Source organism: Eleutherodactylus coqui, chromosome 5, assembly GCF_035609145.1.
Source record: "Eleutherodactylus coqui strain aEleCoq1 chromosome 5, aEleCoq1.hap1, whole genome shotgun sequence".
NCBI classification, from domain to species: Eukaryota; Metazoa; Chordata; class Amphibia; order Anura; family Eleutherodactylidae; genus Eleutherodactylus; species Eleutherodactylus coqui.
This window is the reverse complement of record NC_089841.1, coordinates 40,997,626-41,011,562: the sequence shown is the minus strand read 5'-3', so window position 1 is coordinate 41,011,562 and position 13,937 is coordinate 40,997,626. Positions and strand designations below refer to the sequence as shown.

At 56.6% G+C, this 13,937-nt stretch overlaps 66 pseudogenes; all 66 read left to right on the top strand.

Moving 5' to 3' along the window:
• The first annotated feature begins 22 nt into the window (after window positions 1-22).
• LOC136630492 (5S ribosomal RNA) lies at window positions 23-141 on the top strand (annotated as a pseudogene).
• An 80-nt stretch (window positions 142-221) lies between these two features.
• Window positions 222-340, top strand: LOC136630789 (5S ribosomal RNA; annotated as a pseudogene).
• Window positions 341-420: 80 nt separating this feature from the next.
• LOC136629501 (5S ribosomal RNA) lies at window positions 421-539 on the top strand (annotated as a pseudogene).
• Window positions 540-619: 80 nt separating this feature from the next.
• LOC136630611 (5S ribosomal RNA) lies at window positions 620-738 on the top strand (annotated as a pseudogene).
• Window positions 739-818: 80 nt separating this feature from the next.
• Window positions 819-937, top strand: LOC136629944 (5S ribosomal RNA; annotated as a pseudogene).
• Window positions 938-1,017: 80 nt separating this feature from the next.
• On the top strand, window positions 1,018-1,136 carry LOC136629500 (5S ribosomal RNA; annotated as a pseudogene).
• Window positions 1,137-1,216: 80 nt separating this feature from the next.
• LOC136629815 (5S ribosomal RNA) lies at window positions 1,217-1,335 on the top strand (annotated as a pseudogene).
• Window positions 1,336-1,614: 279 nt separating this feature from the next.
• Window positions 1,615-1,733, top strand: LOC136629838 (5S ribosomal RNA; annotated as a pseudogene).
• Window positions 1,734-1,813: 80 nt separating this feature from the next.
• On the top strand, window positions 1,814-1,932 carry LOC136630565 (5S ribosomal RNA; annotated as a pseudogene).
• Window positions 1,933-2,012: 80 nt separating this feature from the next.
• On the top strand, window positions 2,013-2,131 carry LOC136630302 (5S ribosomal RNA; annotated as a pseudogene).
• An 80-nt stretch (window positions 2,132-2,211) lies between these two features.
• Window positions 2,212-2,330, top strand: LOC136629848 (5S ribosomal RNA; annotated as a pseudogene).
• Window positions 2,331-2,410: 80 nt separating this feature from the next.
• Window positions 2,411-2,529, top strand: LOC136630224 (5S ribosomal RNA; annotated as a pseudogene).
• Window positions 2,530-2,609: 80 nt separating this feature from the next.
• On the top strand, window positions 2,610-2,728 carry LOC136629498 (5S ribosomal RNA; annotated as a pseudogene).
• Window positions 2,729-2,808: 80 nt separating this feature from the next.
• LOC136629497 (5S ribosomal RNA) lies at window positions 2,809-2,927 on the top strand (annotated as a pseudogene).
• Window positions 2,928-3,007: 80 nt separating this feature from the next.
• LOC136629496 (5S ribosomal RNA) lies at window positions 3,008-3,126 on the top strand (annotated as a pseudogene).
• Window positions 3,127-3,206: 80 nt separating this feature from the next.
• LOC136629495 (5S ribosomal RNA) lies at window positions 3,207-3,325 on the top strand (annotated as a pseudogene).
• Window positions 3,326-3,604: 279 nt separating this feature from the next.
• On the top strand, window positions 3,605-3,723 carry LOC136629494 (5S ribosomal RNA; annotated as a pseudogene).
• Window positions 3,724-3,803: 80 nt separating this feature from the next.
• LOC136629493 (5S ribosomal RNA) lies at window positions 3,804-3,922 on the top strand (annotated as a pseudogene).
• Window positions 3,923-4,002: 80 nt separating this feature from the next.
• Window positions 4,003-4,121, top strand: LOC136630427 (5S ribosomal RNA; annotated as a pseudogene).
• Window positions 4,122-4,201: 80 nt separating this feature from the next.
• LOC136629974 (5S ribosomal RNA) lies at window positions 4,202-4,320 on the top strand (annotated as a pseudogene).
• An 80-nt stretch (window positions 4,321-4,400) lies between these two features.
• Window positions 4,401-4,519, top strand: LOC136630426 (5S ribosomal RNA; annotated as a pseudogene).
• Window positions 4,520-4,599: 80 nt separating this feature from the next.
• Window positions 4,600-4,718, top strand: LOC136630491 (5S ribosomal RNA; annotated as a pseudogene).
• An 80-nt stretch (window positions 4,719-4,798) lies between these two features.
• Window positions 4,799-4,917, top strand: LOC136630788 (5S ribosomal RNA; annotated as a pseudogene).
• Window positions 4,918-4,997: 80 nt separating this feature from the next.
• LOC136629492 (5S ribosomal RNA) lies at window positions 4,998-5,116 on the top strand (annotated as a pseudogene).
• An 80-nt stretch (window positions 5,117-5,196) lies between these two features.
• On the top strand, window positions 5,197-5,315 carry LOC136630610 (5S ribosomal RNA; annotated as a pseudogene).
• Window positions 5,316-5,395: 80 nt separating this feature from the next.
• On the top strand, window positions 5,396-5,514 carry LOC136629943 (5S ribosomal RNA; annotated as a pseudogene).
• An 80-nt stretch (window positions 5,515-5,594) lies between these two features.
• LOC136629491 (5S ribosomal RNA) lies at window positions 5,595-5,713 on the top strand (annotated as a pseudogene).
• An 80-nt stretch (window positions 5,714-5,793) lies between these two features.
• Window positions 5,794-5,912, top strand: LOC136630424 (5S ribosomal RNA; annotated as a pseudogene).
• An 80-nt stretch (window positions 5,913-5,992) lies between these two features.
• Window positions 5,993-6,111, top strand: LOC136629490 (5S ribosomal RNA; annotated as a pseudogene).
• An 80-nt stretch (window positions 6,112-6,191) lies between these two features.
• Window positions 6,192-6,310, top strand: LOC136629489 (5S ribosomal RNA; annotated as a pseudogene).
• An 80-nt stretch (window positions 6,311-6,390) lies between these two features.
• On the top strand, window positions 6,391-6,509 carry LOC136629487 (5S ribosomal RNA; annotated as a pseudogene).
• An 80-nt stretch (window positions 6,510-6,589) lies between these two features.
• On the top strand, window positions 6,590-6,708 carry LOC136629486 (5S ribosomal RNA; annotated as a pseudogene).
• Window positions 6,709-6,788: 80 nt separating this feature from the next.
• Window positions 6,789-6,907, top strand: LOC136630609 (5S ribosomal RNA; annotated as a pseudogene).
• An 80-nt stretch (window positions 6,908-6,987) lies between these two features.
• LOC136629942 (5S ribosomal RNA) lies at window positions 6,988-7,106 on the top strand (annotated as a pseudogene).
• Window positions 7,107-7,186: 80 nt separating this feature from the next.
• Window positions 7,187-7,305, top strand: LOC136629485 (5S ribosomal RNA; annotated as a pseudogene).
• An 80-nt stretch (window positions 7,306-7,385) lies between these two features.
• On the top strand, window positions 7,386-7,504 carry LOC136630423 (5S ribosomal RNA; annotated as a pseudogene).
• Window positions 7,505-7,584: 80 nt separating this feature from the next.
• On the top strand, window positions 7,585-7,703 carry LOC136629484 (5S ribosomal RNA; annotated as a pseudogene).
• An 80-nt stretch (window positions 7,704-7,783) lies between these two features.
• Window positions 7,784-7,902, top strand: LOC136629483 (5S ribosomal RNA; annotated as a pseudogene).
• Window positions 7,903-7,982: 80 nt separating this feature from the next.
• Window positions 7,983-8,101, top strand: LOC136629482 (5S ribosomal RNA; annotated as a pseudogene).
• An 80-nt stretch (window positions 8,102-8,181) lies between these two features.
• On the top strand, window positions 8,182-8,300 carry LOC136629481 (5S ribosomal RNA; annotated as a pseudogene).
• An 80-nt stretch (window positions 8,301-8,380) lies between these two features.
• On the top strand, window positions 8,381-8,499 carry LOC136630258 (5S ribosomal RNA; annotated as a pseudogene).
• A 279-nt stretch (window positions 8,500-8,778) lies between these two features.
• On the top strand, window positions 8,779-8,897 carry LOC136630870 (5S ribosomal RNA; annotated as a pseudogene).
• Window positions 8,898-8,977: 80 nt separating this feature from the next.
• On the top strand, window positions 8,978-9,096 carry LOC136630490 (5S ribosomal RNA; annotated as a pseudogene).
• Window positions 9,097-9,176: 80 nt separating this feature from the next.
• On the top strand, window positions 9,177-9,295 carry LOC136630787 (5S ribosomal RNA; annotated as a pseudogene).
• Window positions 9,296-9,375: 80 nt separating this feature from the next.
• LOC136630223 (5S ribosomal RNA) lies at window positions 9,376-9,494 on the top strand (annotated as a pseudogene).
• Window positions 9,495-9,574: 80 nt separating this feature from the next.
• LOC136629941 (5S ribosomal RNA) lies at window positions 9,575-9,693 on the top strand (annotated as a pseudogene).
• Window positions 9,694-9,773: 80 nt separating this feature from the next.
• Window positions 9,774-9,892, top strand: LOC136629480 (5S ribosomal RNA; annotated as a pseudogene).
• Window positions 9,893-9,972: 80 nt separating this feature from the next.
• LOC136630422 (5S ribosomal RNA) lies at window positions 9,973-10,091 on the top strand (annotated as a pseudogene).
• An 80-nt stretch (window positions 10,092-10,171) lies between these two features.
• On the top strand, window positions 10,172-10,290 carry LOC136629479 (5S ribosomal RNA; annotated as a pseudogene).
• An 80-nt stretch (window positions 10,291-10,370) lies between these two features.
• On the top strand, window positions 10,371-10,489 carry LOC136629478 (5S ribosomal RNA; annotated as a pseudogene).
• An 80-nt stretch (window positions 10,490-10,569) lies between these two features.
• Window positions 10,570-10,688, top strand: LOC136629476 (5S ribosomal RNA; annotated as a pseudogene).
• Window positions 10,689-10,768: 80 nt separating this feature from the next.
• On the top strand, window positions 10,769-10,887 carry LOC136629475 (5S ribosomal RNA; annotated as a pseudogene).
• Window positions 10,888-10,967: 80 nt separating this feature from the next.
• Window positions 10,968-11,086, top strand: LOC136629474 (5S ribosomal RNA; annotated as a pseudogene).
• Window positions 11,087-11,166: 80 nt separating this feature from the next.
• Window positions 11,167-11,285, top strand: LOC136629473 (5S ribosomal RNA; annotated as a pseudogene).
• Window positions 11,286-11,365: 80 nt separating this feature from the next.
• LOC136630257 (5S ribosomal RNA) lies at window positions 11,366-11,484 on the top strand (annotated as a pseudogene).
• Window positions 11,485-11,763: 279 nt separating this feature from the next.
• Window positions 11,764-11,882, top strand: LOC136630869 (5S ribosomal RNA; annotated as a pseudogene).
• An 80-nt stretch (window positions 11,883-11,962) lies between these two features.
• LOC136630489 (5S ribosomal RNA) lies at window positions 11,963-12,081 on the top strand (annotated as a pseudogene).
• Window positions 12,082-12,161: 80 nt separating this feature from the next.
• On the top strand, window positions 12,162-12,280 carry LOC136630786 (5S ribosomal RNA; annotated as a pseudogene).
• An 80-nt stretch (window positions 12,281-12,360) lies between these two features.
• Window positions 12,361-12,479, top strand: LOC136630222 (5S ribosomal RNA; annotated as a pseudogene).
• An 80-nt stretch (window positions 12,480-12,559) lies between these two features.
• On the top strand, window positions 12,560-12,678 carry LOC136630582 (5S ribosomal RNA; annotated as a pseudogene).
• Window positions 12,679-12,758: 80 nt separating this feature from the next.
• LOC136629940 (5S ribosomal RNA) lies at window positions 12,759-12,877 on the top strand (annotated as a pseudogene).
• An 80-nt stretch (window positions 12,878-12,957) lies between these two features.
• LOC136629472 (5S ribosomal RNA) lies at window positions 12,958-13,076 on the top strand (annotated as a pseudogene).
• Window positions 13,077-13,156: 80 nt separating this feature from the next.
• On the top strand, window positions 13,157-13,275 carry LOC136630421 (5S ribosomal RNA; annotated as a pseudogene).
• An 80-nt stretch (window positions 13,276-13,355) lies between these two features.
• Window positions 13,356-13,474, top strand: LOC136629471 (5S ribosomal RNA; annotated as a pseudogene).
• An 80-nt stretch (window positions 13,475-13,554) lies between these two features.
• LOC136629470 (5S ribosomal RNA) lies at window positions 13,555-13,673 on the top strand (annotated as a pseudogene).
• An 80-nt stretch (window positions 13,674-13,753) lies between these two features.
• Window positions 13,754-13,872, top strand: LOC136629469 (5S ribosomal RNA; annotated as a pseudogene).
• Window positions 13,873-13,937: the final 65 nt, after the last annotated feature.

Here is a 13,937-nt window from a genome sequence, read left to right as displayed (position 1 = left end):
CCATAGGAAAGGAGGAGGAGCTGTCAACGGGCATTCTAAGCTGAATGTGACTGCTCTCGTCAGATCGCGGCCGCCAGCCAGCTTGAGGCCTGGCAAGTACCAGTATGGGTGACCGGCTGGGAATCCCAGGTCCCGTTGACTTTTAAGGCCGTGAGTAGGTTTCTTTCCTTTTCGGAGGTGCGTTCGCACTGCAGAAAGCCCATAGGAAAGGAGGAGGAGCTGTCAACGGGCATTCTAAGCTGAATGTGCCTGCTCTCGTCAGATCGCGGCCGCCAGCCAGCTTGAGGCCTGGCAAGTACCAGTATGGGTGACCGGTTGGTAATCCCAGGTCCCGTTGACTTTTAAGGCCGTGAGTAGGTTTCTTTCCTTTTCGGAGGTGCGTTCGCACTGCAGAAAGCCCATAGGAAAGGAGGAGGAGCTGTCAACGGGCATTCTAAGCTGAATGTGCCTGCTCTCGTCAGATCGCGGCCGCCAGCCAGCTTGAGGCCTGGCAAGTACCAGTATGGGTGACCGGCTGGGAATCCCAGGTCCCGTTGACTTTTAAGGCCGTGAGTAGGTTTCTTTCCTTTTCGGAGGTGCGTTCGCACTGCAGAAAGCCCATAGGAAAGGAGGAGGAGCTGTCAACGGGCATTCTAAGCTGAATGTGCCTGCTCTCGTTAGATCGCGGCCGCCAGCCCGCTTGAGGCCTGGCAAGTACCAGTATGGGTGACCGGCTGGGAATCCCAGGTCCCGTTGACTTTTAAGGCCGTGAGTAGGTTTCTTTCCTTTTCGGAGGTGCGTTCGCACTGCAGAAAGCCCATAGGAAAGGAGGAGGAGCTGTCAACGGGCATTCTAAGCTGAATGTGCCTGCTCTCGTCGGATCGCGGCCGCCAGCCAGCTTGAGGCCTGGCAAGTACCAGTATGGGTGACCGGCTGGGAATCCCAGGTCCCGTTGACTTTTAAGGCCGTGAGTAGGTTTCTTTCCTTTTCGGAGGTGCGTTCGCACTGCAGAAAGCCCATAGGAAAGGAGGAGGAGCTGTCAACGGGCATTCTAAGCTGAATGTGCCTGCTCTCGTCAGATCGCGGCCGCCAGCCAGCTTGAGGCCTGGCAAGTACCAGTATGGGTGACCGGCTGGGAATCCCAGGTCCCGTTGACTTTTAAGGCCGTGAGTAGGTTTCTTTCCTTTTCGGAGGTGCGTTCGCACTGCAGAAAGCCCATAGGAAAGGAGGAGGAGCTGTCAACGGGCATTCTAAGCTGAATGTGCCTGCTCTCGTTAGATCGCGGCCGCCAGCCAGCTTGAGGCCTGGCAAGTACCAGTATGGGTGACCGGCTGGGAATCCCAGGTCCCGTTGACTTTTAAGGCCGTGAGTAGGTTTCTTTCCTTTTCGGAGGTGCGTTCGCACTGCAGAAAGCCCATAGGAAAGGAGGAGGAGCTGTCAACAGGCATTCTAAGCTGAATGTGCCTGCTCTCGTCAGATCGCGGCCGCCAGCCAGCTTGAGGCCTGGCAAGTACCAGTATTCGTGACCGGTTAGGAATCCCAGGTCCGGTTGCCTTTTAAGGCCGTGAGTAGGTTTCTTTCCTTTTCGGAGCTGCGTTCGCACTGCAGAAAGCCCATAGGAAAGGAGGAGGAGCTGTCAACGGGCATTCTAAGCTGAATGTCCCTGCTCTCGTCAGATCGCGGCCGCCAGCCAGCTTGAGGCCTGGCAAGTACCAGTATGGGTGACCGGCTGGGAATCCCAGGTCCCGTTGACTTTTAAGGCCGTGAGTAGGTTTCTTTCCTTTTCGGAGGTGCGTTCGCACTGCAGAAAGCCCATAGGAAAGGGGGAGGAGCTGTCAACGGGCATTCTAAGCTGAATGTGCCTGCTCTCGTCAGATCGCGGCCGCCAGCCAGCTTGAGGCCTGGCAAGTACCAGTATGGGTGACCGGCTGGGAATCCCAGGTCACGTTGACTTTTAAGGCCGTGAGTAGGTTTCTTTCCTTTTCGGAGGTGAGTTCGCACTGCAGAAAGCCCATAGGAAAGGAGGAGGAGCTGTCAACGGGCATTCTAAGCTGAATGTGCCTGCTCTCGTCAGATCGCGGCCGCCAGCCAGCTTGAGGCCTGGCAAGTACCAGTATGGGTGACCGGCTGGGAATCCCAGGTCCCATTGACTTTTAAGGCCGTGAGTAGGTTTCTTTCCTTTTCGGAGGTGCGTTCGCACTGCAGAAAGCCCATAGGAAAGGAGGAGGAGCTGTCAACGGGCATTCTAAGCTGAATGTGCCCGCTCTCGTCAGATCGCGGCCGCCAGCCAGCTTGAGGCCTGGCAAGTACCAGTATGGGTGACCGGCTGGGAATCCCAGGTCCCGTTGAGTTTTAAGGCCGTGAGTAGGTTTCTTTCCTTTTCGGAGGTGCGTTCGCACTGCAGAAAGCCCATAGGAAAGGAGGAGGAGCTGTCAACGGGCATTCTAAGCTGAATGTGCCTGCTCTCGTCAGATCGTGGCCGCCAGCCAGCTTGAGGCCTGGCAAGTACCAGTATGGGTGACCGGCTGGGAATCCCAGGTCCCGTTGACTTTTAAGGCCGTGAGTAGGTTTCTTTCCGTTTCGGAGGTGCGTTCGCACTGCAGAAAGCCCATAGGAAAGGAGGAGGAGCTGTCAACGGGCATTCTAAGCTGAATGTGCCTGCTCTCGTCAGATCGCGGCCGCCAGCCAGCTTGAGGCCTGGCAAGTACCAGTATGGGTGACCGGCTGGGAATCCCAGGTCCCGTTGACTTTTAAGGCCGTGAGTAGGCTTCTTTCCTTTTCGGAGGTGCGTTCGCACTGCAGAAAGCCCATAGGAAAGGAGGAGGAGCTGTCAACGGGCATTCTAAGCTGAATGTGCCTGCTCTCGTCAGATCGCGGCCGCCAGCCAGCTTGAGGCCTGGCAAGTACCAGTATGGGTGACCGGCTGGGAATCCCAGGTCCCGTTGACTTTTAAGGCCGTGAGTAGGTTTCTTTCCTTTTCGGAGGTGCGTTCGCACTGCAGAAAGCCCATAGGAAAGGAGGAGGAGCTGTCAACGGGCATTCTAAGCTGAATGTGCCTGCTCTCGTCAGATCGCGGCCGCCAGCCAGCTTGAGGCCTGGCAAGTACCAGTATGGGTGACCGGCTGGGAATCCCAGGTCCCGTTGACTTTTAAGGCCGTGAGTAGGTTTCTTTCCTTTTCGGAGGTGCGTTCGCACTGCAGAAAGCCCATAGGAAAGGAGGAGGAGCTGTCAACGGGCATTCTAAGCTGAATGTGCCTGCTCTCGTCAGATCGCGGCCGCCAGCCAGCTTGAGGCCTGGCAAGTACCAGTATGGGTGACCGGCTGGGAATCCCAGGTCCCGTTGACTTTTAAGGCCGTGAGTAGGTTTCTTTCCTTTTCGGAGGTGCGTTCGCACTGCAGAAAGCCCATAGGAAAGGAGGAGGAACTGTCAACGGGCATTCTAAGCTGAATGTGCCTGCTCTCGTCAGATCGCGGCCGCCAGCCAGCTTGAGGCCTGGCAAGTACCAGTATTCGTGACCGGCTGGGAATCCCAGGTCCCGTTGACTTTTAAGGCCGTGAGTAGGTTTCTTTCCTTTTCGGAGGTGCGTTCGCACTGCAGAAAGCCCATAGGAAAGGAGGAGGAGCTGTCAACGGGCATTCTAAGCTGAATGTGCCTGCTCTCGTCAGATCGCGGCCGCCAGCCAGCTTGAGGCCTGGCAAGTACCAGTATGGGTGACCGGCTGGGAATCCCAGGTCCCGTTGACTTTTAAGGCCGTGAGTAGGTTTCTTTCCTTTTCGGAGGTGCGTTCGCACTGCAGAAAGCCCATAGGAAAGGAGGAGGAACTGTCAACGGGCATTCTAAGCTGAATGTGCCTGCTCTCGTCAGATCGCGGCCGCCAGCCAGCTTGAGGCCTGGCAAGTACCAGTATGGGTGACCGGCTGGGAATCCCAGGTCCCGTTGACTTTTAAGGCCGTGAGTAGGTTTCTTTCCTTTTCGGAGGTGCGTTCGCACTGCAGAAAGCCCATAGGAAAGGAGGAGGAGCAGTCAACGGGCATTCTAAGCTGAATGTGCCTGCTCTCGTCAGATCGCGGCCGCCAGCCCGCTTGAGGCCTGGCAAGTACCAGTATGGGTGACCGGCTGGGAATCCCAGGTCCCGTTGACTTTTAAGGCCGTGAGTAGGTTTCTTTCCTTTTCGGAGGTGCGTTCGCACTGCAGAAAGCCCATAGGAAAGGAGGAGGAGCTGTCAACGGGCATTCTAAGCTGAATGTGCCTGCTCTCGTCGGATCGCGGCCGCCAGCCAGCTTGAGGCCTGGCAAGTACCAGTATGGGTGACCGGTTGGGAATCCCAGGTCCCGTTGACCTTTAAGGCCGTGAGTAGGTTTCTTTCCTTTTCGGAGGTGCGTTCGCACTGCAGAAAGCCCATAGGAAAGGAGGAGGAGCTGTCAACGGGCATTCTAAGCTGAATGTGCCTGCTCTCGTCAGATCGCGGCCGCCAGCCCGCTTGAGGCCTGGCAAGTACCAGTATGGGTGACCGGCTGGGAATCCCAGGTCCCGTTGACTTTTAAGGCCGTGAGTAGGTTTCTTTCCTTTTCGGAGGTGCGTTCACACTGCAGAAAGCCCATAGGAAAGGAGGAGGAGCTGTCAACGGGCATTCTAAGCTGAATGTGACTGCTCTCGTCAGATCGCGGCCGCCAGCCAGCTTGAGGCCTGGCAAGTACCAGTATGGGTGACCGGCTGGGAATCCCAGGTCCCGTTGACTTTTAAGGCCGTGAGTAGGTTTCTTTCCTTTTCGGAGGTGCGTTCGCACTGCAGAAAGCCCATAGGAAAGGAGGAGGAGCTGTCAACGGGCATTCTAAGCTGAATGTGCCTGCTCTCGTCAGATCGCGGCCGCCAGCCAGCTTGAGGCCTGGCAAGTACCAGTATGGGTGACCGGTTGGTAATCCCAGGTCCCGTTGACTTTTAAGGCCGTGAGTAGGTTTCTTTCCTTTTCGGAGGTGCGTTCGCACTGCAGAAAGCCCATAGGAAAGGAGGAGGAGCTGTCAACGGGCATTCTAAGCTGAATGTGCCTGCTCTCGTCAGATCGCGGCCGCCAGCCAGCTTGAGGCCTGGCAAGTACCAGTATGGGTGACCGGCTGGGAATCCCAGGTCCCGTTGACTTTTAAGGCCGTGAGTAGGTTTCTTTCCTTTTCGGAGGTGCGTTCGCACTGCAGAAAGCCCATAGGAAAGGAGGAGGAGCTGTCAACGGGCATTCTAAGCTGAATGTGCCTGCTCTCGTTAGATCGCGGCCGCCAGCCCGCTTGAGGCCTGGCAAGTACCAGTATGGGTGACCGGCTGGGAATCCCAGGTCCCGTTGACTTTTAAGGCCGTGAGTAGGTTTCTTTCCTTTTCGGAGGTGCGTTCGCACTGCAGAAAGCCCATAGGAAAGGAGGAGGAGCTGTCAACGGGCATTCTAAGCTGAATGTGCCTGCTCTCGTCGGATCGCGGCCGCCAGCCAGCTTGAGGCCTGGCAAGTACCAGTATGGGTGACCGGCTGGGAATCCCAGGTCCCGTTGACTTTTAAGGCCGTGAGTAGGTTTCTTTCCTTTTCGGAGGTGCGTTCGCACTGCAGAAAGCCCATAGGAAAGGAGGAGGAGCTGTCAACGGGCATTCTAAGCTGAATGTGCCTGCTCTCGTCAGATCGCGGCCGCCAGCCAGCTTGAGGCCTGGCAAGTACCAGTATGGGTGACCGGCTGGGAATCCCAGGTCCCGTTGACTTTTAAGGCCGTGAGTAGGTTTCTTTCCTTTTCGGAGGTGCGTTCGCACTGCAGAAAGCCCATAGGAAAGGAGGAGGAGCTGTCAACGGGCATTCTAAGCTGAATGTGCCTGCTCTCGTCAGATCGCGGCCGCCAGCCCGCTTGAGGCCTGGCAAGTACCAGTATGGGTGACCGGCTGGGAATCCCAGGTCCCGTTGACTTTTAAGGCCGTGAGTAGGTTTCTTTCCTTTTCGGAGGTGCGTTCGCACTGCAGAAAGCCCATAGGAAAGGAGGAGGAGCTGTCAACGGGCATTCTAAGCTGAATGTGCCTGCTCTCGTCAGATCGCGGCCGCCAGCCAGCTTGAGGCCTGGCAAGTACCAGTATGGGTGACCGGCTGGGAATCCCAGGTCCCGTTGACTTTTAAGGCCGTGAGTAGGTTTCTTTCCTTTTCGGAGGTGCGTTCGCACTGCAGAAAGCCCATAGGAAAGGAGGAGGAGCTGTCAACGGGCATTCTAAGCTGAATGTGCCTGCTCTCGTCAGATCGCGGCCGCCAGCCAGCTTGAGGCCTGGCAAGTACCAGTATGGGTGACCGGCTGGGAATCCCAGGTCCCGTTGACTTTTAAGGCCGTGAGTAGGTTTCTTTCCTTTTCGGAGGTGCGTTCGCACTGCAGAAAGCCCATAGGAAAGGAGGAGGAGCTGTCAACGGGCATTCTAAGCTGAATGTGCCTGCTCTCGTCAGATCGCGGCCGCCAGCCAGCTTGAGGCCTGGCAAGTACCAGTATGGGTGACCGGCTGGGAATCCCAGGTCCCGTTGACTTTTAAGGCCGTGAGTAGGTTTCTTTCCGTTTCGGAGGTGCGTTCGCACTGCAGAAAGCCCATAGGAAAGGAGGAGGAGCTGTCAACGGGCATTCTAAGCTGAATGTGCCTGCTCTCGTCAGATCGCGGCCGCCAGCCAGCTTGAGGCCTGGCAAGTACCAGTATGGGTGACCGGCTGGGAATCCCAGGTCCCGTTGACTTTTAAGGCCGTGAGTAGGTTTCTTTTCGTTTCGGAGGTGCGTTCGCACTGCAGAAAGCCCATAGGAAAGGAGGAGGAGCTGTCAACGGGCATTCTAAGCTGAATGTGCCTGCTCTCGTTAGATCGCGGCCGCCAGCCCGCTTGAGGCCTGGCAAGTACCAGTATGGGTGACCGGCTGGGAATCCCAGGTCCCGTTGACTTTTAAGGCCGTGAGTAGGTTTCTTTCCTTTTCGGAGGTGCGTTCGCACTGCAGAAAGCCCATAGGAAAGGAGGAGGAGCTGTCAACGGGCATTCTAAGCTGAATGTGCCTGCTCTCGTCGGATCGCGGCCGCCAGCCAGCTTGAGGCCTGGCAAGTACCAGTATGGGTGACCGGCTGGGAATCCCAGGTCCCGTTGACTTTTAAGGCCGTGAGTAGGTTTCTTTCCTTTTCGGAGGTGCGTTCGCACTGCAGAAAGCCCATAGGAAAGGAGGAGGAGCTGTCAACGGGCATTCTAAGCTGAATGTGCCTGCTCTCGTCAGATCGCGGCCGCCAGCCAGCTTGAGGCCTGGCAAGTACCAGTATGGGTGACCGGCTGGGAATCCCAGGTCCCGTTGACTTTTAAGGCCGTGAGTAGGTTTCTTTCCTTTTCGGAGGTGCGTTCGCACTGCAGAAAGCCCATAGGAAAGGAGGAGGAGCTGTCAACGGGCATTCTAAGCTGAATGTGCCTGCTCTCGTCAGATCGCGGCCGCCAGCCCGCTTGAGGCCTGGCAAGTACCAGTATGGGTGACCGGCTGGGAATCCCAGGTCCCGTTGACTTTTAAGGCCGTGAGTAGGTTTCTTTCCTTTTCGGAGGTGCGTTCGCACTGCAGAAAGCCCATAGGAAAGGAGGAGGAGCTGTCAACGGGCATTCTAAGCTGAATGTGCCTGCTCTCGTCAGATCGCGGCCGCCAGCCAGCTTGAGGCCTGGCAAGTACCAGTATGGGTGACCGGCTGGGAATCCCAGGTCCCGTTGACTTTTAAGGCCGTGAGTAGGTTTCTTTCCTTTTCGGAGGTGCGTTCGCACTGCAGAAAGCCCATAGGAAAGGAGGAGGAGCTGTCAACGGGCATTCTAAGCTGAATGTGCCTGCTCTCGTCAGATCGCGGCCGCCAGCCAGCTTGAGGCCTGGCAAGTACCAGTATGGGTGACCGGCTGGGAATCCCAGGTCCCGTTGACTTTTAAGGCCGTGAGTAGGTTTCTTTCCTTTTCGGAGGTGCGTTCGCACTGCAGAAAGCCCATAGGAAAGGAGGAGGAGCTGTCAACGGGCATTCTAAGCTGAATGTGCCTGCTCTCGTCAGATCGCGGCCGCCAGCCAGCTTGAGGCCTGGCAAGTACCAGTATGGGTGACCGGCTGGGAATCCCAGGTCCCGTTGACTTTTAAGGCCGTGAGTAGGTTTCTTTCCGTTTCGGAGGTGCGTTCGCACTGCAGAAAGCCCATAGGAAAGGAGGAGGAGCTGTCAACGGGCATTCTAAGCTGAATGTGCCTGCTCTCGTCAGATCGCGGCCGCCAGCCAGCTTGAGGCCTGGCAAGTACCAGTATGGGTGACCGGCTGGGAATCCCAGGTCCCGTTGACTTTTAAGGCCGTGAGTAGGTTTCTTTTCGTTTCGGAGGTGCGTTCGCACTGCAGAAAGCCCATAGGAAAGGAGGAGGAGCTGTCAACGGGCATTCTAAGCTGAATGTGCCTGCTCTCGTCAGATTGCGGCCGCCAGCCAGCTTGAGGCCTGGCAAGTACCAGTATGGGTGACCGGCTGGGAATCCCAGGTCCCGTTGACTTTTAAGGCCGTGAGTAGGTTTCTTTCCTTTTCGGAGGTGCGTTCGCACTGCAGAAAGCCCATAGGAAAGGAGGAGGAGCTGTCAACGGGCTTTCTAAGCTGAATGTGCCTGCTCTCGTCAGATCGCGGCCGCCAGCCAGCTTGAGGCCTGGCAAGTACCAGTATTCGTGACCGGCTGGGAATCCCAGGTCCCGTTGACTTTTAAGTCCGTGAGTAGGTTTCTTTCCTTTTCGGAGGTGCGTTCGCACTGCAGAAAGCCCATAGGAAAGGAGGAGGAGCTGTCAATGGGCATTCTAAGCTGAATGTGCCTGCTCTCGTCAGATCGCGGCCGCCAGCCAGCTTGAGGCCTGGCAAGTACCAGTATGGGTGACCGGCTGGGAATCCCAGTTCCCGTTGACTTTTAAGGCCGTGAGTAGGTTTCTTTCCTTTTCGGAGGTGCGTTCGCACTGCAGAAAGCCCATAGGAAAGGAGGAGGAGCTGTCAACGGGCATTCTAAGCTGAATGTGACTGCTCTCGTCAGATCGCGGCCGCCAGCCAGCTTGAGGCCTGGCAAGTACCAGTATGGGTGACCGGCTGGGAATCCCAGGTCCCGTTGACTTTTAAGGCCGTGAGTAGGTTTCTTTCCTTTTCGGAGGTGCGTTCGCACTGCAGAAAGCCCATAGGAAAGGAGGAGGAACTGTCAACGGGCATTCTAAGCTGAATGTGCCTGCTCTCGTCAGATCGCGGCCGCCAGCCAGCTTGAGGCCTGGCAAGTACCAGTATGGGTGACCGGTTGGTAATCCCAGGTCCCGTTGACTTTTAAGGCCGTGAGTAGGTTTCTTTCCTTTTCGGAGGTGCGTTCGCACTGCAGAAAGCCCATAGGAAAGGAGGAGGAGCTGTCAACGGGCATTCTAAGCTGAATGTGCCTGCTCTCGTCAGATCGTGGCCGCCAGCCAGCTTGAGGCCTGGCAAGTACCAGTATGGGTGACCGGCTGGGAATCCCAGGTCCCGTTGACTTTTAAGGCCGTGAGTAGGTTTCTTTCCTTTTCGGAGGTGCGTTCGCACTGCAGAAAGCCCATAGGAAAGGAGGAGGAGCTGTCAACGGGCATTCTAAGCTGAATGTGCCTGCTCTCGTCGGATCGCGGCCGCCAGCCAGCTTGAGGCCTGGCAAGTACCAGTATGGGTGACCGGCTGGGAATCCCAGGTCCCGTTGACTTTTAAGGCCGTGAGTAGGTTTCTTTCCTTTTCGTAGGTGCGTTCGCACTGCAGAAAGCCCATAGGAAAGGAGGAGGAGCTGTCAACGGGCATTCTAAGCTGAATGTGCCTGCTCTCGTCAGATCGCGGCCGCCAGCCAGCTTGAGGCCTGGCAAGTACCAGTATGGGTGACCGGCTGGGAATCCCAGGTCCCGTTGACTTTTAAGGCCGTGAGTAGGTTTCTTTCCTTTTCGGAGGTGCGTTCGCACTGCAGAAAGCCCATAGGAAAGGAGGAGGAGCTGTCAACGGGCATTCTAAGCTGAATGTGCCTGCTCTCGTCAGATCGCGGCCGCCAGCCCGCTTGAGGCCTGGCAAGTACCAGTATGGGTGACCGGCTGGGAATCCCAGGTCCCGTTGACTTTTAAGGCCGTGAGTAGGTTTCTTTCCTTTTCGGAGGTGCGTTCGCACTGCAGAAAGCCCATAGGAAAGGAGGAGGAGCTGTCAACGGGCATTCTAAGCTGAATGTGCCTGCTCTCGTCAGATCGCGGCCGCCAGCCAGCTTGAGGCCTGGCAAGTACCAGTATGGGTGACCGGCTGGGAATCCCAGGTCCCGTTGACTTTTAAGGCCGTGAGTAGGTTTCTTTCCTTTTCGGAGGTGCGTTCGCACTGCAGAAAGCCCATAGGAAAGGAGGAGGAGCTGTCAACGGGCATTCTAAGCTGAATGTGCCTGCTCTCGTCAGATCGCGGCCGCCAGCCAGCTTGAGGCCTGGCAAGTACCAGTATGGGTGACCGGCTGGGAATCCCAGGTCCCGTTGACTTTTAAGGCCGTGAGTAGGTTTCTTTCCTTTTCGGAGGTGCGTTCGCACTGCAGAAAGCCCATAGGAAAGGAGGAGGAGCTGTCAACGGGCATTCTAAGCTGAATGTGCCTGCTCTCGTCAGATCGCGGCCGCCAGCCAGCTTGAGGCCTGGCAAGTACCAGTATGGGTGACCGGCTGGGAATCCCAGGTCCCGTTGACTTTTAAGGCCGTGAGTAGGTTTCTTTCCGTTTCGGAGGTGCGTTCGCACTGCAGAAAGCCCATAGGAAAGGAGGAGGAGCTGTCAACGGGCATTCTAAGCTGAATGTGCCTGCTCTCGTCAGATCGCGGCCGCCAGCCAGCTTGAGGCCTGGCAAGTACCAGTATGGGTGACCGGCTGGGAATCCCAGGTCCCGTTGACTTTTAAGGCCGTGAGTAGGTTTCTTTCCTTTTCGGAGGTGCGTTCGCACTGCAGAAAGCCCATAGGAAAGGAGGAGGAGCTGTCAACGGGCATTCTAAGCTGAATGTGCCTGCTCTCGTCAGATCGCGGCCGCCAGCCAGCTTGAGGCCTGGCAAGTACCAGTATGGGTGACCGGCTGGGAATCCCAGGTCCCGTTGACTTTTAAGGCCGTGAGTAGGTTTCTTTCCGTTTCGGAGGTGCGTTCGCACTGCAGAAAGCCCATAGGAAAGGAGGAGGAGCTGTCAACGGGCATTCTAAGCTGAATGTGCCTGCTCTCGTCAGATCGCGGCCGCCAGCCAGCTTGAGGCCTGGCAAGTACCAGTATGGGTGACCGGCTGGGAATCCCAGGTCCCGTTGACTTTTAAGGCCGTGAGTAGGTTTCTTTTCGTTTCGGAGGTGCGTTCGCACTGCAGAAAGCCCATAGGAAAGGAGGAGGAGCTGTCAACGGGCATTCTAAGCTGAATGTGCCTGCTCTCGTCAGATTGCGGCCGCCAGCCAGCTTGAGGCCTGGCAAGTACCAGTATGGGTGACCGGCTGGGAATCCCAGGTCCCGTTGACTTTTAAGGCCGTGAGTAGGTTTCTTTCCTTTTCGGAGGTGCGTTCGCACTGCAGAAAGCCCATAGGAAAGGAGGAGGAGCTGTCAACGGGCTTTCTAAGCTGAATGTGCCTGCTCTCGTCAGATCGCGGCCGCCAGCCAGCTTGAGGCCTGGCAAGTACCAGTATTCGTGACCGGCTGGGAATCCCAGGTCCCGTTGACTTTTAAGTCCGTGAGTAGGTTTCTTTCCTTTTCGGAGGTGCGTTCGCACTGCAGAAAGCCCATAGGAAAGGAGGAGGAGCTGTCAATGGGCATTCTAAGCTGAATGTGCCTGCTCTCGTCAGATCGCGGCCGCCAGCCAGCTTGAGGCCTGGCAAGTACCAGTATGGGTGACCGGCTGGGAATCCCAGTTCCCGTTGACTTTTAAGGCCGTGAGTAGGTTTCTTTCCTTTTCGGAGGTGCGTTCGCACTGCAGAAAGCCCATAGGAAAGGAGGAGGAGCTGTCAACGGGCATTCTAAGCTGAATGTGACTGCTCTCGTCAGATCGCGGCCGCCAGCCAGCTTGAGGCCTGGCAAGTACCAGTATGGGTGACCGGCTGGGAATCCCAGGTCCCGTTGACTTTTAAGGCCGTGAGTAGGTTTCTTTCCTTTTCGGAGGTGCGTTCGCACTGCAGAAAGCCCATAGGAAAGGAGGAGGAACTGTCAACGGGCATTCTAAGCTGAATGTGCCTGCTCTCGTCAGATCGCGGCCGCCAGCCAGCTTGAGGCCTGGCAAGTACCAGTATGGGTGACCGGTTGGTAATCCCAGGTCCCGTTGACTTTTAAGGCCGTGAGTAGGTTTCTTTCCTTTTCGGAGGTGCGTTCGCACTGCAGAAAGCCCATAGGAAAGGAGGAGGAGCTGTCAACGGGCATTCTAAGCTGAATGTGCCTGCTCTCGTCAGATCGTGGCCGCCAGCCAGCTTGAGGCCTGGCAAGTACCAGTATGGGTGACCGGCTGGGAATCCCAGGTCCCGTTGACTTTTAAGGCCGTGAGTAGGTTTCTTTCCTTTTCGGAGGTGCGTTCGCACTGCAGAAAGCCCATAGGAAAGGAGGAGGAGCTGTCAACGGGCATTCTAAGCTGAATGTGCCTGCTCTCGTTAGATCGCGGCCACCAGCCCGCTTGAGGCCTGGCAAGTACCAGTATGGGTGACCGGCTGGGAATCCCAGGTCCCGTTGACTTTTAAGGCCGTGAGTAGGTTTCTTTCCTTTTCGGAGGTGCGTTCGCACTGCAGAAAGCCCATAGGAAAGGAGGAGGAGCTGTCAACGGGCATTCTAAGCTGAATGTGCCTGCTCTCGTCGGATCGCGGCCGCCAGCCAGCTTGAGGCCTGGCAAGTACCAGTATGGGTGACCGGCTGGGAATCCCAGGTCCCGTTGACTTTTAAGGCCGTGAGTAGGTTTCTTTCCTTTTCGTAGGTGCGTTCGCACTGCAGAAAGCCCATAGGAAAGGAGGAGGAGCTGTCAACGGGCATTCTAAGCTGAATGTGCCTGCTCTCGTCAGATCGCGGCCGCCAGCCAGCTTGAGGCCTGGCAAGTACCAGTATGGGTGACCGGCTGGGAATCCCAGGTCCCGTTGACTTTTAAGGCCGTGAGTAGGTTTCTTTCCTTTTCGGAGGTGCGTTCGCACTGCAGAAAGCCCATAGGAAAGGAGGAGGAGCTGTCAACGGGCATTCTAAGCTGAATGTGCCTGCTCTCGTCAGATCGCGGCCGCCAGCCCGCTTGAGGCCTGGCAAGTACCAGTATGGGTGACCGGCTGGGAATCCCAGGTCCCGTTGACTTTTAAGGCCGTGAGTAGGTTTCTTTCCTTTTCGGAGGTGCGTTCGCACTGCAGAAAGCCCATAGGAAAGGAGGAGGAGCTGTCAACGGGCATTCTAAGCTGAATGTGCCTGCTCTCGTCAGATCGCGGCCGCCAGCCAGCTTGAGGCCTGGCAAGTACCAGTATGGGTGACCGGCTGGGAATCCCAGGTCCCGTTGACTTTTAAGGCCGTGAGTAGGTTTCTTTCCTTTTCGGAGGTGCGTTCGCACTGCAGAAAGCCCATAGGAAAGGAGGAGGAGCTGTCAACGGGCATTCTAAGCTGAATGTGCCTGCTCTCGTCAGATCGCGGCCGCCAGCCAGCTTGAGGCCTGGCAAGTACCAGTATGGGTGACCGGCTGGGAATCCCAGGTCCCGTTGACTTTTAAGGCCGTGAGTAGGTTTCTTTCCTTTTCGGAGGTGCGTTCGCACTGCAGAAAGCCCATAGGAAAGGAGGAGGAGCTGTCAACGGGCATTCTAAGCTGAATGTGCCTGCTCTCGTCAGATCGCGGCCGCCAGCCAGCTTGAGGCCTGGCAAGTACCAGTATGGGTGACCGGCTGGGAATCCCAGGTCCCGTTGACTTTTAAGGCCGTGAGTAGGTTTCTTTCCGTTTCGGAGGTGCGTTCGCACTGCAGAAAGCCCATAGG